The 16,129-nt window shown below is 29.0% G+C and overlaps 1 protein-coding gene across 5 annotated transcripts in view; it reads right to left on the bottom strand.

Moving 5' to 3' along the window:
* LOC107452834 (androgen-induced gene 1 protein) overlaps positions 1-16,129 on the bottom strand; it is a 39,555-nt gene that overhangs the window by 17,133 nt on the left and 6,293 nt on the right. The window contains exon 1 of one of the 5 annotated variants that reach the window (XM_016069442.4): positions 12,970-13,405. The exons of 2 other annotated variants lie outside the window; for them this stretch is intronic. The gene's annotated coding sequence lies outside the window, so the exon portion shown is untranslated. Of the gene's footprint in view, positions 1-9,735; positions 9,874-12,969; positions 13,406-16,129 lie in introns of those variants that run through there. 2 more of the 5 variants (XM_016069441.3, XM_016069440.3) reach the window with 2 other exon arrangements.

Genomic DNA, 16,129 nt, shown 5'->3' with positions numbered 1-16,129 from the left:
CATGTTGCTTCTGTCTATTAGCAGTAAGTAAAATTAAAGTAAAACCACATCTGTTATCTCAATTTCATCCAAAATAAACCAAATCAAGAATTTTGGCAGATAGGCCTGTCAAAGAGGGAATTGAATAGTGGCCCACCATTTAAATAAATAAAGAAAGGAGTTCACGGATTCATGTACGATTAATTTGGAAAATAACAAATTAAAATCAATTACAATAATTAAGTAAATTAAACAATTAAGCTAGTTAAAACATTTAGGATAATTAAAAGGAAAAAAAGCTTTTGTAATAAATTGGAAAACATATATTTTGCAAAAAAGAAAAGTTAAAATTAAACGAGAAGCTCCTTAACGACTATGAGACACAACGGAAATCTCGAACGAAACAGAGTGACCCTAAACAAGATTCTCCCACAGCCCTAGAAATTTTTTGCCCAGAATTCAGACAAAAGGGTGTTTCGGTGGACAAAAGAGCCCACAGCAATTTAAAGAAGCTGAAAACATTTCCTACAGTATAAATTGAGGCGGCTATTTGACTACTCCATGGAGTACCGCTTTTAAGGATCCATGGACTACTCCCATCACTGGTAGCTACGAAAGCTACAGGATATTTTCAAGGTCAAAAGGCCTTTTTATTGCTCTTTTGGTTAAAAAAGTAACAATTATTTTATACTTGTAAACACTTCTAGTAGATTTTGAAAAGCATTCGCCAATGTAATAAAGAAAAAAAAAATTATTTTAGGCTTCAGAGGACTCCAGCTCCGAATAAAACTTTAAAAAAAGAAGGAAAAAGTTAGATCTGGGGGCCCTTGCCATCTCGGGGCCCCAAGCTACAGCTTATTTGGCTTATACGTAAATCCGGCCCTGGCAGGTGGAGATGAGCTCTCACGCAATGAATGTTTTATTGGTGTTTTATTTTTGTTGAAGAGAGATGTGTTTTATTTTGTTGAGAAGATTTGTTGTGGATGAAAAGAGTCCATATTATAGTGAAGTCAATTTTTTATTGTTGTCCGTTTCCAAAACGATGACTTAAAGATAAAAAATTAAACGACGATAAATTTCAAGGTACTTTGAATAAATGTAATAGTATACACATTTTAAAGGTGAGTAACTTCAAAATGATTATTATTGCATCTTTTTTATCAGCTTGTTTAGCGTCGTTAATAGTTTTGAGTCTATATATTGCTATATGTTGAGTTTCTTTAATGGTTATGTTCTTTTTGGTGCCACTTCCGGGCATACAATTGCCCTGTATATCTTACACTCATGTTTTTTTAAGGTTAAGTGCTGCACTGCCCGGTATGAATTAGCCCGGTATTCTCTACACTGTTTTTTTAAGATTAAGTGCCACTGCCCGGTATATATTTGCCATTTCCAGGTTTTCTTCTATGTTTTTCCAACGCAAATTTTTGGCGACAATCGTAAAAACGTCATTTCTGTGGTGGCGACATTCTTCAAAATCGCCCCAAGTGTGTAACGTATACTAAGATTTTACCCATCGTTTTATTGAGAGTTAGCGCTGACGCTCAGTTAGTAGCCAGTGACCGGTAAACTCTAATAACTTAGTAGCGAGCCGCGATGGCTCCTCAGGGGTAGACGGATCATGGGTCAGAGTCCCCTTGCCATCAAGCTAACCGTGGGAGGTTTTCGTGGTCTTCCTCTCCGTGTAACACAAATGCGGGTTAGTTCCATCGAAAAATTCCTCCACGAAGGCTAAATTTCTCCCAATACTTGATCCAGGAGTTCCCTAGTCTTCTGGATTACGTTAAAATAACAAGGCTACGGAGTTAAACATTAGTAGTCGTAAAACCAAAAATTGGGTCGGCTGTTTAACGACGGTTGTAAAAAAAAAAAAAAGATAACTTAGTAGCGAGCCGCGATGGCTCAGGGGATTGAGCGTTCGGCTTCCAATGAGGTGAACCGGGTTTGAATCCCAGCGTTGGCTGGTCGATATGAATTTCGCATCTTCCCGACCACAGTGCTGACGTGAAAAATCCTCAGAGGTTGACGGATCCTGTGCTCGAGTCCCCTTGCCGTCAGGCTAACCGTGGGATGTTCTCGTGGTCTCCCTCCCCATGTAACGCAAATGCGGTTAGTTCCATCAAAAAGTCCCTCACGGAGGTAAATTTCTCGCAATACTTGATCCAGGAGTTCCCTTGTCTTCTGTATTGGGTTCAAAATTACAAGGCGACGTAGTTGAACATTTGTAGTCGTAAACCCAAAAATTGGTCAGCTGTTCAACGACGGTTGTAAAATAAAATAACTTAGCTGCAACTTTTCACTCAAACCGATATAGATAGGACCTTAGAGTCGGTGACCGATATCGATAGATCCTTTTCATTTAATAGCCCATTTTTTTAGCACTTTTCTTTTTTGCTTGGTTTAGATTACTTTTTTAATAAAAATTCATATTAGAAATACTCTATGGCGATAAAAAGTTAAACAATAAAAATAACAAATCTGTGACAAAATTTAGTTTAACATACTGGAGTTTAAAGAAATTTATTCAAAAACATTTGGAGAGGAAAAATACATTTAATATATATACATAACAACCTTGAAATATATGATTTGAAAAAGATTTCTCCTTTCACACGAATCTTTCCATCACAAATTCATGAATTCCGAAGGAACAAAATTTTGAATTGAGACATTTGAGCATTTTAATGGAAGAAAAAAAAAAGGGGGGGAAGTGAGCGGTCGTTAATTTAAGCCGCCACTTTTCCTGTTGATTAGCCACGTGGCGAATGTTAGTTTTCAGGTTCAGTTAGTGCTGTCTTTCCATGAGGTATTTAAAGTTCATATATTAATTAGGAATGTAACGAAATGTGATTTGGCTGAATAGCTACTTCCATGCTAAAAATATTTCTCGGAAAAAACTATCCAAAAAATAACGCTTTTTAAAGAAATATAGATCATAAAAACAAACGATTATGTACAAAAGCGAAACAAAAATATAAATAAATAAATCTTAATTCTCAAACGAAAATTTTAAAGCTGATTCCGAAACAGAACGTGCCCAACATTTGCATTGCAGAACCATTTCTTGACATTTCCTTTTTAGCTTCCGATTTCATGATAGCTTGCTGTTACAGATGTGTGTATTACGGTAAAATACATTTTTTTGTTTTCAATTCATTATAAATTAAAGTGAAGTCAACATTACTTCATTCCAATGACTAATATGATTTCAGAACGTGCAGAAATGCAAGTTTTAGAATATTCTTCTTTATAGAATAGTATATATTTCTGTATCTATATAATTCGAAAAACAACAATAAAGAATCATCCGGATTACTTGAAATGGTATAATATTTGCTGATTATTAATAAATTTCTATCGTTTTCTTGTTAAGTATTTTTTTAATTTAAATGATTAATTTCAACTGGAAATCGGCTATTCCGTTTTTAAGTTGCATATTGAAATTTATATAGAGATCTTACAATTATAAAATTTTATTGTGTGGTATATCATCTTAAAGTAATGATGGAATAATCTGTGTATATATATTATTTGAGAATAAAAGTTTCATACTAAGAACATTTCATTTTGGAATTCTCCGGATTTATAAAGCGGGTAAGTATTCCGATTTTTATAATAAAAAATTTACTTGTAAATAATTTTCTTTCTAATTAAATTATAGTTCTCTACGGAATGGTTTTCTAGGTCTGATTAGGAACTTTAAGACTAAAAAAATGAAAACAATATGAAAATTTTTTATTTCAATATGAGGAATTTTTTAATTTTTTTTTATCGTAAGCATTCTTTATTTTACGTTTTTTAGTTTATAAATAATGATTTTTTATTGAAACTTTAAATTTCTGATAAAAATTGTTGTCAAAAACTTTTTTATAAAATGTAATGATATAACATTATGTGCTTCTGTATACTTTTTGCATATTTTAATGCTTGAAGTAATATGATTTAGAAAAGTTTGGAATGTAAAGTTCAGACCTTTCATGATAGATCATTAAATTTAATATAGCGATTTCGTAGACATTAGATTTTAACTCTAATAAGAAGATAAGATACATATTTTTTTTCTGTTTATTTACTAATGTTTTACCGATGTGTTTTGGATGTTCCTTCTCTAAAAAAAAAGCAATTCCATTTTATATTCGCTTGCATTAGAAAGAATATCAAATTTTTCTTCTTTAAATTTAATAAACCACAATAAAGAAGGAATGTTACTATGCAACACTGAAGAAATCTCCAGTACAACTGGATGCAAAAACAGTGTTTAACTTTTCACATTGCCGTATTTCTCGAAAAAGTTGCTATTAAAGAATAAAGTTCATTAGAAACGCTCTTTAAAAAATGCTGAGTCATAATAAAAAAGCTGATTAAAAGAAAAGTTAATAAAAAAATGTACGATAAATAGAAGGAAAAAAACAATTGATTTCTAACAAACAAAACTTTAACATTGAAAATAAGTATTCTTTGTTTTCGGTTATCTGTATCAGCAGTTCCCAAAATGGGTTTCGGGGAAGGATCACAAGGATTACGAGTTTCGGGATTTTTTTTAAGTAGTAATAATTATTTTAATGTCCAATCAGTAATCCATAGTTTATTTTGTATTTCAGTTTATATGAAATTTATGTATTTCCAAAATTAAAAGTAACAAAATTTAAAAAAATAATAATGAAACATTGTTTTGAAATATGCATATATGAAAAATTACATACGTATCAAGTTTTTCAATTCAAAATAAAGTAGCTAAAATCAACATAAAAGTGTGACGTTTCTATACTCACCGTTTATTAGTTTGTTTTCTTCCTTTTTTTTAAATTTTAATTTAGCTGATTTATATCATTTTCAGCATAAAAGCATACAAATTCATAAAGTAAAATATTTCCGTCTTCATACTAAATGTTCAAAATAATTAGTATATGTACATGTATATTCATTTTTTTATTCTTAGCTGCTAATGACTTTTGTTTTATATTGCCAGAGTTCCGCCAAAAGAAGCTTGATCATTTAGGGTTCAGCATCCTAAAACAAAAGGAACTGCTGATCTATATTACCGTACAGGAAAAAATTGATAAACGAATAAAGAATATCAAAAACGCTTCGTTAAAATGTCGCTCTAACCAAAACTGTAAAAATGGAACGAAGAAGAAAAAAAACAATCGTTCTCAATTCTTAAAGCAAAAATTGCGGAAAAAATTGTAGGTTAAAAAAAGCAGTACAAAAACTTAAGGTACAGTTTAAAGTAAATTAGTTTCAATTCTTCATTTTTTTTTGTTTGTTTGTTATTCTTCTCTCAGAAGCCGTGTGCAAATACATGAATTCTAGAACTTGAATGTTTAGTTAAAAATACGATTTTAAATCATTCTTTCTTTAAATTTATACAAATTCCAACACAAAAAATTGTCAAAGACTGAAAACACTTGACCGAACATACAGACAATCGAATTTTCGGCGAAATGGCTGAATACCGAATAGTGGTCAAATATTCGTAACATCCCTAATTATAATACAATTTTACGTCAACGTGAAAAGTTGAGAATAACATGCTTACTGTTAGTAAGTTTGTTCAATTTTTTGTTGCTTAAGTAATTTTTTTAGGGAAAAAAAAGAAAACTTTTACCGTTTAACATTCATTAAAATTGTAAAACATATAATAATTAAAAATAATATGTGCTGAAGCATATTACCAAATAAATATTGTACCTATTTTGATCTATAAAACGGTTTCGTTTTAATTTTTGGTTTTCGTTTAAACCTTGTAACTTTTCATCGAATGAAATATATTAGAGGGAGCGGAAAGTGATGCCGTTTCTGTGCATTTGATAGTTGATATCAAGATTTTATTTTTAATCAATGCATTCACCGTTGTTAGCAACAACTTTTCAATGCCGGATTGAAAATGAATCTAAATAGATTAAAAAAAAAAAAAAAAAAAGGAATTGGTTTTAAAGACTAACGAATATTCAATGCGCCGAAACGACATTACTTTCCAGTCTCCCTAATATTAAAATATGAATAAAAAATTTTTTTTTAATACTTTCATTCAGTGAGAGTGGTAGTACTTTGTTGAATTTATTTTAAAAGTAACTTTTGTTATGTGTGATACCTAAAAAAAAAAAAACTTTGTTTTCACACTTCATGTTAACACTATCAGATTTATCATAAGGCTTGAGAGGTTCCCCGGGGCTAGGGCCCCCTTAATGTTATAAATAATTTATTTTTGTGTTTTTCCTTAAGAATTGTCTATTAGAATTTGAGTTAAGAAAGATTGAAATAAACATAAGTTCAAATTTAATAATCTATAGTAGTTTACTTATGCTATAAATAATTTGAAAACACTTCATAATAAAACAATTAAGTAAATTTGTTTAAAGTAACGACCATGGAGCCCCTGACAGTTCCTAGGAACTGTGCCTAGAGCACCCCCCCCCCCTCATTGCTAAATCAGGCCAGAATATTTATATATTTTTTTGATAAATCTATTTTTGTAGAGGGAAGAAAAAAATTTAAAAAAAAAGCATAAGTTTTTTTTAAAACAAATTCTAATAGTTAAGAGCATTTAATTTTATGCAAGCAAGCTTATTGATAATTAAAAAAAATACCACTTAGAACAGTAATGTTTAGATAAATGTTACCATATTTGCCATCAACAGGTCTAAATATGTGTGGTGTCTTTCTTCAGACAACCTGTTGTGGCTCTAGACTTAAAAAGGTAGGGCACTCCTAGTTAACACAAATTTCTTAAAAAATATTCTGCTCAAAATTTTATAAAAAGAATTAAAACACAAACTTTGTCTAATGCACCGTTACATCTTTTTATTGGAATTGAATCTAAAACAAAATTACTATAATCTAATTTAAAGCAAAACCTGAAAGGTAGTGGGTTGCTTATTTTTGCTTATGAGAGAGCCCAAAATTGTCAATAATATGCTTACGTAAAATTTGAATCACCTCTATGAATGGTTCTAGAATATTTTAGACGTATTCTTATTCAGCAACATAATAAATTTTTTAATGAGCATTCAGTGACAGATTTCAGGTTTAGCATAAATTTGTTATTAATCGAAATCTGATTTAAAGAATAACTTTTCCTGATACTTACTTTTTTTCATACCAAAACCCATGAGGAAAAGTTTATCCCTCAGTTTCAGGGTTAGCAAGTTTTAGATTATTGATAGTTTTAACCAGGTTATGTCAAAAATTCCTTTTTGATATAGTTTCGCATAATTGCCAAAACCCAAAATTCTCGTAGAATAATTATCTATTATAAATAAGTATTTATAAATAAACATACTTACATATAAAATTACAAATGATCAAGCAATAATGTTCTTGAATTATTTTGATATTCAACTTTTTGGACAATTACTGTCAAAATCCCAAATTTTGGAGTAGAAAATATTAGATAATTATAAATAAAAATGTGTAAAATTGCAATTTATACAATCTGTTACTTTAATTATTGAAAATGAAAATACAAAAGCATTCAGCTTATAAAAAAAAAACTCTGAACAATACTCTCATTCATAATATGTAATAAATCAATTTTCATTTACTTTCATTATAACTCCTCCTTTCCCTCAGGCATGAGGCATGCGATTACAAAAAAATTGTTTTGAAATCCTCAGTACTCCAAATTTGTTTTAGATTTGTATGAATAAAACTGAAATTTGAAACTATTTTTTCAATTGATGCTGAGCTGCTTAGAGTAGAATGCGAACGTACTTAAACTAATATAATTAAAATAACATTTAGTTAGGAAATTTATTCTAATAACTGTAATAAATATTGCTAGTCATTTAATTAAACCCTTGAATCAATTGATAGAAAAAATTATTAAATCATTTAAACAAATATTTATATTTTTCGTAATTTATAATGAGTTCACTAATCACGGTCATAATATTATTGTCATGATTAATGTACACATAAGCAGAAGTGCAGAAAATTATCATAGCCTAATATCTCTTTTTTGAAAATGAAGTTTATATAACAAAACAAAAAAAAATTCATTTGACTTCATACAGTTCTTGAATAAACAGGCATACATCAAAATATATTGAAATAGTAATAATTTAATTAAATTTTAGGCCCCACTTATAAACTTAATAGAATTCATACTAATAAATGCACAAATTGATACATGTATTTGGTAACAAGGAAAAATTTTACAAAGCTACACTTTTTAGAAATTTTCTTAGACCAAAAATTTTTACAGGACCGTCAGATTTCCCCCAAAAACCTCATTCATGCAATCAGACATATCATGCGCTACCCCGCATATAATTAATAACATCAAATATTGAGAATAAAAAATAATGTATAATAATAAGTTCTGATCATGCAATTATTGGAAACCACTTTAATTTTACTTAATATTAAAAATCTGTCTAAATTTTAACATAAAAGAAAATATCAATATTTAGAATGATAATCATTAACAACTCATGGTTATTATCTCCGATATAAACCAAATAATAATTATAATATAGCAAATAATATAGATCTTAAATTATTAAGAGTACCATGCTTTTAGAAGAAGAAGAATTTCAATAATTTTGGCAATGTTTTTTGTGTGGTATATAATATAAATCATAATTATAATAGCATATAAAGTAAGGATTATGCATGATTTAATATCTTATAAAATATCCCCAATGACAAAAAAGAAACTTGCTCTAGGTTTTTGACAGTTTATGAATTTTTGATGTGTCATGTTAAAAACCTAACACTGCTCAGTTTACAACATAGGTGGTAGAAATTTTATTGATTACACAGTAATAATTTTTCCATAATCAGAATTATAATTATGATTGCTTGTTTTTGAAATTACATGTAATTATGATGATAAATAATTAAAATTACACCTTCAATCAGGATTAAATAGCTGCAAGCAATTGCCAATCAGTATTAATGGTATCTCTGCTTAAAATTATACTTATTTATAATTACCAATGATTTTGAAATTCTTAAATAATCGATTACTACAGCTATAGGCAAATTTTTAAAAAATCTCATTTCTCATCTTTTCTTACAAGTATTCATTTTTCAAGCAAAATAAAAATGTGATAAGATAATTTAGAAAAATTTCCTCACAAATGCTAATTTTGATATTGTTGGAAACATAGATGAGATTACATTGGTTCAATTACAGAAATAATTACATCAATGATATAAAATTGTTTCAGATTTAATTTAATAATGACAAGAGATTTGAGTAAAACTAAATGAGCTCACGTTTAGAATTTAAAAATCTAGGAATAGTGTATGCTCATTTGACTCTGATAATATTAACACTAAATTAAGTCAACCCTCAATGGCTACCAACACAATTAAATTGCATACTCAGACTATTTTAGCCATGTCAGGTTATTAAGGGATAAGAATTTTATGCTAGACACAAGGGACAAGTTATTAAACTACATAAAAAAATATATACGAAGAGAAGGTTATGGTAAAATAAAATAATAAAGATCTAGTTATGAAAATAGTTCTTGCCTTGCAGAAATTGTATCTAACTTTTTTTTAAAGAAACTCTCAACTAAATTACAAGCATTATTATAGCAGGATTGCACAAAAAAGTTTAACATCATCCACATTCATTGTTTTGTGACCTTATTTTAAGATAAGTTTCCTTTGATTATTGTTATTAATACAATGTCAAAGAAGGTAATTAAAAATGCGCCAAATAACATAAATTTAAAAGCTTCTCCGCACAAATATGCTTTTAAAACATGCATAATACGAAAAATATTTTGCAAAACTTACGCCTAAAAAGAAGCAAAAGATTCTTTTAAAAATAACTTACAAATGTTAGGCAAACCAAATAGTTTTAATGAACATGTCTTGAGGATAAATGGCAAGACTCTGAATGGAAGTTTGAAGATAAACATCAATATTGGGAAACTGGAAGTAAAGACGTAGATTGTAAGAACCCGCAACAGGAAATGAAGTGTCTATTTTCCGGTGGCAACGAAATACATTTTTCAGGCTTACCATAATATTTTGGTTTATCTTACTACTGGCGTAAAAACAATGTCATATAAAGCTTAGCACAAATGGTGCTATGGATGGTGTTTTCAATATAAATGTAAACAATAACAATCTCGAGCTGAATACCTGCTCTAGTTCCGGTTAGAAAGTTTGCAATTGCTTACTCTGTGAGGCGATACTTTCAAAATTTTGTTTTCAATAAAAGAAGTAAATTAGATAATTTCTGAGCTCAAATCTGCCGTATTTCATAAGATAATAATGTTATTAAGCAATTCTGGTGAGTTTGATGTTGTTGTTGTTCATTTACGTCGAACTAGAGCTGCACAATCAGCTATTGGCGACGGTCTGGGAAACATCTCTGAGGATGATCCGAAGACATGCCATCACCTTCATACCACCTTCATTCATTTGCTCGAGATTGTAAACAAATGTTAAATAAAATTTTTTTTTGCACATTAAAAAAATTAACATTTCACCTTAAAACTTGTGTATTACGTTTTGCTTTTGTTCCTTGTATTTATTAATAAAATTTTTAAAAAAATGCTGATTTTTTTGAATTTTTTTTTGCTTTCCAAAAAATTGGTAAGAGAAGCGGCGAAATACCTATAAAGCAATATAATTCGTGATCGCAACACTTGAGCACGCCCTCTAGCGGGAGCCTGAGAATATCAGGCATTAATTTATTAAGTTATCATTTAGTTCCATCAGAATCATTGGCAAAGTCAGACGCCATTTTCTAAGCAGCAAATAAGAAACAAAATTTCCCTAAGGAAAAGGCCGAAGAACTTGAAAAAACTCTCCAGAGCATTGGTAAATCATTCAGAAACACGCCAGACATTTGAAGAAAAATTGCTCAAAATGTTTAACTTCTACTATCAACAAACTGATAACTTCCGATTTGGGGATTTTGTCTGTCTTCAATTCATTATAAATTAAAGTGAAGCCAACATTGCTTTCTTCATTCCAATGAATAAATGTGAATTCAGAACATACAGAACTGTAATAGTTATATAGAATAATAAATATTTCTGTATCTATATAATTCGGAAAACAACAATAAAGAATCATCCGAATTGCAATAGTATCATTTGTGCTGATTATTAATAAATATTTATCGTTTTCTTGGTAAGTATATTTTAGTTTTGAAAGAATAATTTCAACTAGAATTCAGCTATTCTGTTTTTAAGCTACGTATTAAAATTCATATCGAGATCTTACCATTATAAAATTTTGCTGCGTGATATGTTATCTAAAAGTAATGAAGGGATAATCTATGTATGTATTATTAATAATAAAATTTTCAAACGAAGAACATTTCATTTGGAATTCTCCGGATTTATAAAGCAGGTAAGTGTTATAATTTATAAAATAAAAAAGTTTACTTGTAAATAATTTTTTTTCTTATTTGATGATAATTTTCTGTAGAATGATTTTCTGCGTCCGATTATGTATAAGAAAAAATTAAATTTTTCATTTTAATGTGAGGAATTTTTAGAACCGTTTTTTTTCCCTTCTTTTTCTATTTTTTTTTTTTTTTTTTTTTTTTTTTTTTTTTTTTTTTTTTTTTTNCGTTTTTTAGTTTCTAAATAATGATTTTTATTGAAACTTACAGTTTTTTGATAAAAATTGTTGTCAAAATACTTTTTTTACAAAATTAAATTATGTAAAATTATGAGGCTTATGTATATTTTTTGCTTATTTTAATGTTTGAAGTAATATGTTTCTTAAAACTATGGAATGTAAAGTTTAAATAGGCCCTTCATGTTATATCATTAAATTTAGTAAAACTATTTCAGGCATTAGGTTTTAGCTCCAATAAGAAGATACATATTTTTTCTGTTTATTTACAAATATTTTTCCGATGTGTTTTGGATGTTCCTTCTCTAAAAAAAAGAAAAAGAGATACCATTTTGTTTTCGTTTGCATACGAAAGAATATCAAACATTTTTCTTTTTTAAATTTAATGAGCCACAATAAAGAAGGAACGTTACAATGCTACGCGCTACATTAAAGACGTCTCCAGAGTAACTGAATGACAGTCATATAGAAATCGTAGGTATTCGTCCCATACAACAACGCCCCCTATAGTTCGTTGCGATAGCGAATAAATAATCAAAGCACTATTGTATTTATTTTGTAATATAATAATTTAGTGTTGCATTAAACAAAAATAGAATAAACTGATATTATTAATTTCTTGAAACTCATTTTCCAACTGAAAAGTATAATTTTTTTTTTTAAATTACGGAAATAGTAAACTAATTTTTGACCGAAAATTCCAATTTTAGATTTTTTACATTCGTGTTATAACAGCAGCTGCATAGTTAAAGCAAACTGACATATAGGATATGTTTATTGTTTCTTTAAAATAAATTCTAATTTAATTATTAAAACTGAATTTAAAAATATTAGATGAAGGCAAAATTATTTTTTAAATAATAAAAAACATTTATATTTAATTTTAAGCTATTTGAATGAATCATGTTTCTTCTTGCACTGCATTAAAAGATATTGTATTAGCATTCATAATATGAGATAGCTGGCTTAAAGTTAAAATTTAATCGTCAAGAAAAAAAGATAAATTCGTAAATCCGTTACGAAACTTTAAAAAGGGCTCATACACTTCTCTTAGCGAAAAGGCGCCATATCCGAGTTGGACCAGCGTTGCTCCCACAGTAAGGGGACAGATAGTACAAAGAATGAAACAACATCCGTGCCTTTGCCCGGGATTCGAACCCAGAACCTTTCTGATACAATACCAGTTCCCTGACCCCTACAGAGTCTAGTCAGCGGCCCTGAGACTATGTCGCCATATTTTATTTCTATGCACATTTTTGATACATTGATTTTGATTGATAGTTTTTCTGATCTGAAAAAGGTTCAGAAAGGCGTCGGTGACCCATTATAATAAATGAAAGTTAAAGTAACTTCTTAAAATAAGTTATAAACTAACTATAGATATGGGAATTTTAAACGAAATAATAAAATTTAAGTAAAATGTTAACATACCTTTATTGACCACTATCCCCTCTACTTATCTCTTCTGGGAGTTGGGACGCAGTAGCGCTAGCATTTGACGAGGATAAAACTCCCGAAAAATCATGGGAAATTTCAAGGAAACATAATAAATGCATTTTTCAATAACTTAACAGTTATTTAAAAAAAGTTAAAAAATTTTCTTCTATAATTTTTAAGTTTTCTTCTAAAGTGTTTATAGTCATGGTTGAGTTATCCATTTCTAGTTTAGTGACCATTAATTCTTCAAGAATCGTTTTCATTTTAAATTTAAGCTTTCTAGCTTTATCCCACGTCTGTCTTTCATTTCATTTTTTTTTTCTAAACTATTAAGCAGAACATTATCTAATGCGATTCTATGTAGAAAACTCTTCATGCGCTCAACAGCGTGTTGACATGTTTCTTCAATATCTCCCATGATTCTAACTGACCGCGTCCACATTCAAAAGATTACCTCAAAGCTTTTTTTTTCCACCTCGATTTGTCTTGATTTAATTAAAATAAACAAAACAAGAAAAAAGCGCATCGTTTTCATTCCACTGGGAACGGAATTACGTAGAAGGAAGTACGTCACCATTCTCAACAAATTTGAAACTGTACGGACGGAACGAACGAAAAGATGAACAAATACAGACTTTCTCAGGAAAAAGAAACACGCTTTGAACTTTTTCGTCTTCTAACAAGGAAATGGTGTCTATGAATGTATCTTAGGATAAAAAAAATTTTCTTTTTCGAGGAAAGTAATTAAATATTAAGAGTGAATTCTTCTTTCACATTTCTTTGTTTCAATGACTTGAATGAAAGTGTGGTTTTGTAGAAATAAGCTTTAATGATTTTTGTCACCATCAAAATTGAATCCCTGATAAGATTGTTGAGAAAAGTTAAAGAAGTCTGTTTAATTAAAATAAAATTTCATACCCCATTTTCTGAATTTCATTGTTCTTTTCTTTACGCACTATTTGATGCGTTTGAATCAAATATTTTAAAATTACGGAATAAATTTAAGGATACTTAGTGTGCTCATCTGTCTCTTCTTCAGTCGCAGTCGGTAACTTTTAACACATTTCAACAAGATAACACATTCAAGAATTGTCTCATCCAAATCGGACTCTCATAATATCACTTAATAAGCCGTAACGATATCCCATATTTTTGTTATATATTTCATATCTTTAAATGAAAAAAAATTCTGACGTACTCTTATTTTGAAATATGATGATTTTATATTACTTTAAAATTGTATTTGAAAAAAAAGGTTAAATGATTTTTTTTTTTTTTTTTTTTTTTTTTTTTTTTTTTTTTTGAAAAGAGGACAAGGACTAGTTCGAAAGTTTTGAAAAAAGGACAATTTTTAATATTTTTGGAATTATTAAAAAAGTTACTAAGGTTTAAAGTTTCTGGTCAAATTGGAATATATGGGCTGGTTGAGATTTTCCGACATGTTTATCAATCAATTAAGTCAATTTTTTTGATTGGAGTGTCGCGCAGAATTGTTTTCTTAATCTGGTGTGGCTTTTTTTTCATTGCTTTTGAATGTTAAATGTTTTCCCATAATTAAACATGGCAGAAATTGTTGAATGAATAAATGTTCACGTGTATCTTGATGTTGCTATTACTTTTTTTTAACTGTTATTATCGCTGACTAAAACTCGCTAATTATTTAATGAATTAGTTTTAATTGTTTTATTTTTCACCATACCTAATGAAACTGTCGTTGAAAATCAGATTGCTCACGTGGCAGTCAAATCACTTTCTTTTTGGAAATAAAATCCTGCCTTGTGGTTTGTCAGACCAAAAGCACAATTCACTTTAGCATTTCATTTTTCTTCCTCTCTAGCTAACTAAAAAAGAGTTTTTTTTCTTTCTTTTTTTTAAGGCTTGTTTTTTTTTTGAAGCCGAATAAGCAGTAACTGCAACATAAGGAAATGTACAATAAATAGTGTATCGATTGCTTAATTTTATAAAATAAATTACATTTTGTAATTAAGTGTATTCTGTATTACTGTTACATTTACGAACATTAGAACAACTTTTGTTGCATTTATAGCACTTGACTGCATTAATAAAAATTGTGTTTTTTTCCCTCTAGATTATAATCCCAATGAGCTATCGTGAAAGTATTTGAGCAAGCTTTCCATGGAAATGTTGTACCGGAACATTTACATAAGCTACTAATCAACATTTGTCTGACTGCTTTGTAAGGTACAGTGCGCAAAGTAAAAAACGGAGTACACTCAATAACTATTGATCAAATAGTCAGATCTACACGTTCTAGGGCACAATCTTAATGGTTTGAAGGGGTGATTTCAAATATACTAACTAATAAGTGCACACGATATTTTAAGTTACGAAATCAGACACAAAAACGTACTTTTGCTAAATACACATACCCTTTTTTAAGACTGATTCGGATTTTTTGACCCCTAATATATAGAAGGTAGCAGCAATCTGGGAAATATGGTCCATATAGTTTGGTCAGAGTGCAGTCTAAAATTTGGACCCCTTAATGTTACTTTTACTTTTTGTGTATTTCGCCATATATTGAAATATTTTTAGACGAATTGGAAAATTTATACACGAAATTATAAAATTTGTTTAGCTACAGATAATTCCACGCAAAAAAAAAAAAAAGTTTGTGAATATTCATTTTTAATTACATTTAATGCTGGTCGAAAATTGTTTGAAATGTAATGTATGCAATGCTTTAAATGATATTAAAGATAGCATTTTTACATGGCAAACGGCAAAATTTCAGCAAAATCGGATGAATAGTTCCTGAGAAATCGAAGTTTAAAAATACAACCTTTGCTAAATTTTATTCACGATACAAATTCTCAGAAACTATTCGACCGATTTCGCTGAAATTTTGTGTTTTGTCATTTAAAATTACATTCCTTCAAATGATATAGAAAAATGTATATCTTACAATTCAAATGTTTTTCAACTACTATAAAATAAAAAAATGAAAAATAATAAATACTGACTAAAATTTATTTTTTGCGTGAAACAATAATCTTCGGATTAACAAAATTTATAATTGTGTGCAAAATTTTTTCGATTCGCTTAAAATTTCTCGAGATATGGCGAAAACCGCAAAAAGTAAAATTAACATTAAGGGGTCCAAATTTTGGTCCGCTCTCCTGATCAAACTATG

The sequence above is a fragment of the Parasteatoda tepidariorum genome, chromosome 9, assembly GCF_043381705.1.
Source record: "Parasteatoda tepidariorum isolate YZ-2023 chromosome 9, CAS_Ptep_4.0, whole genome shotgun sequence".
Taxonomy (NCBI): domain Eukaryota; kingdom Metazoa; phylum Arthropoda; class Arachnida; order Araneae; family Theridiidae; genus Parasteatoda; species Parasteatoda tepidariorum.
This window is presented reverse-complemented; position numbering and strand designations above follow the sequence as displayed.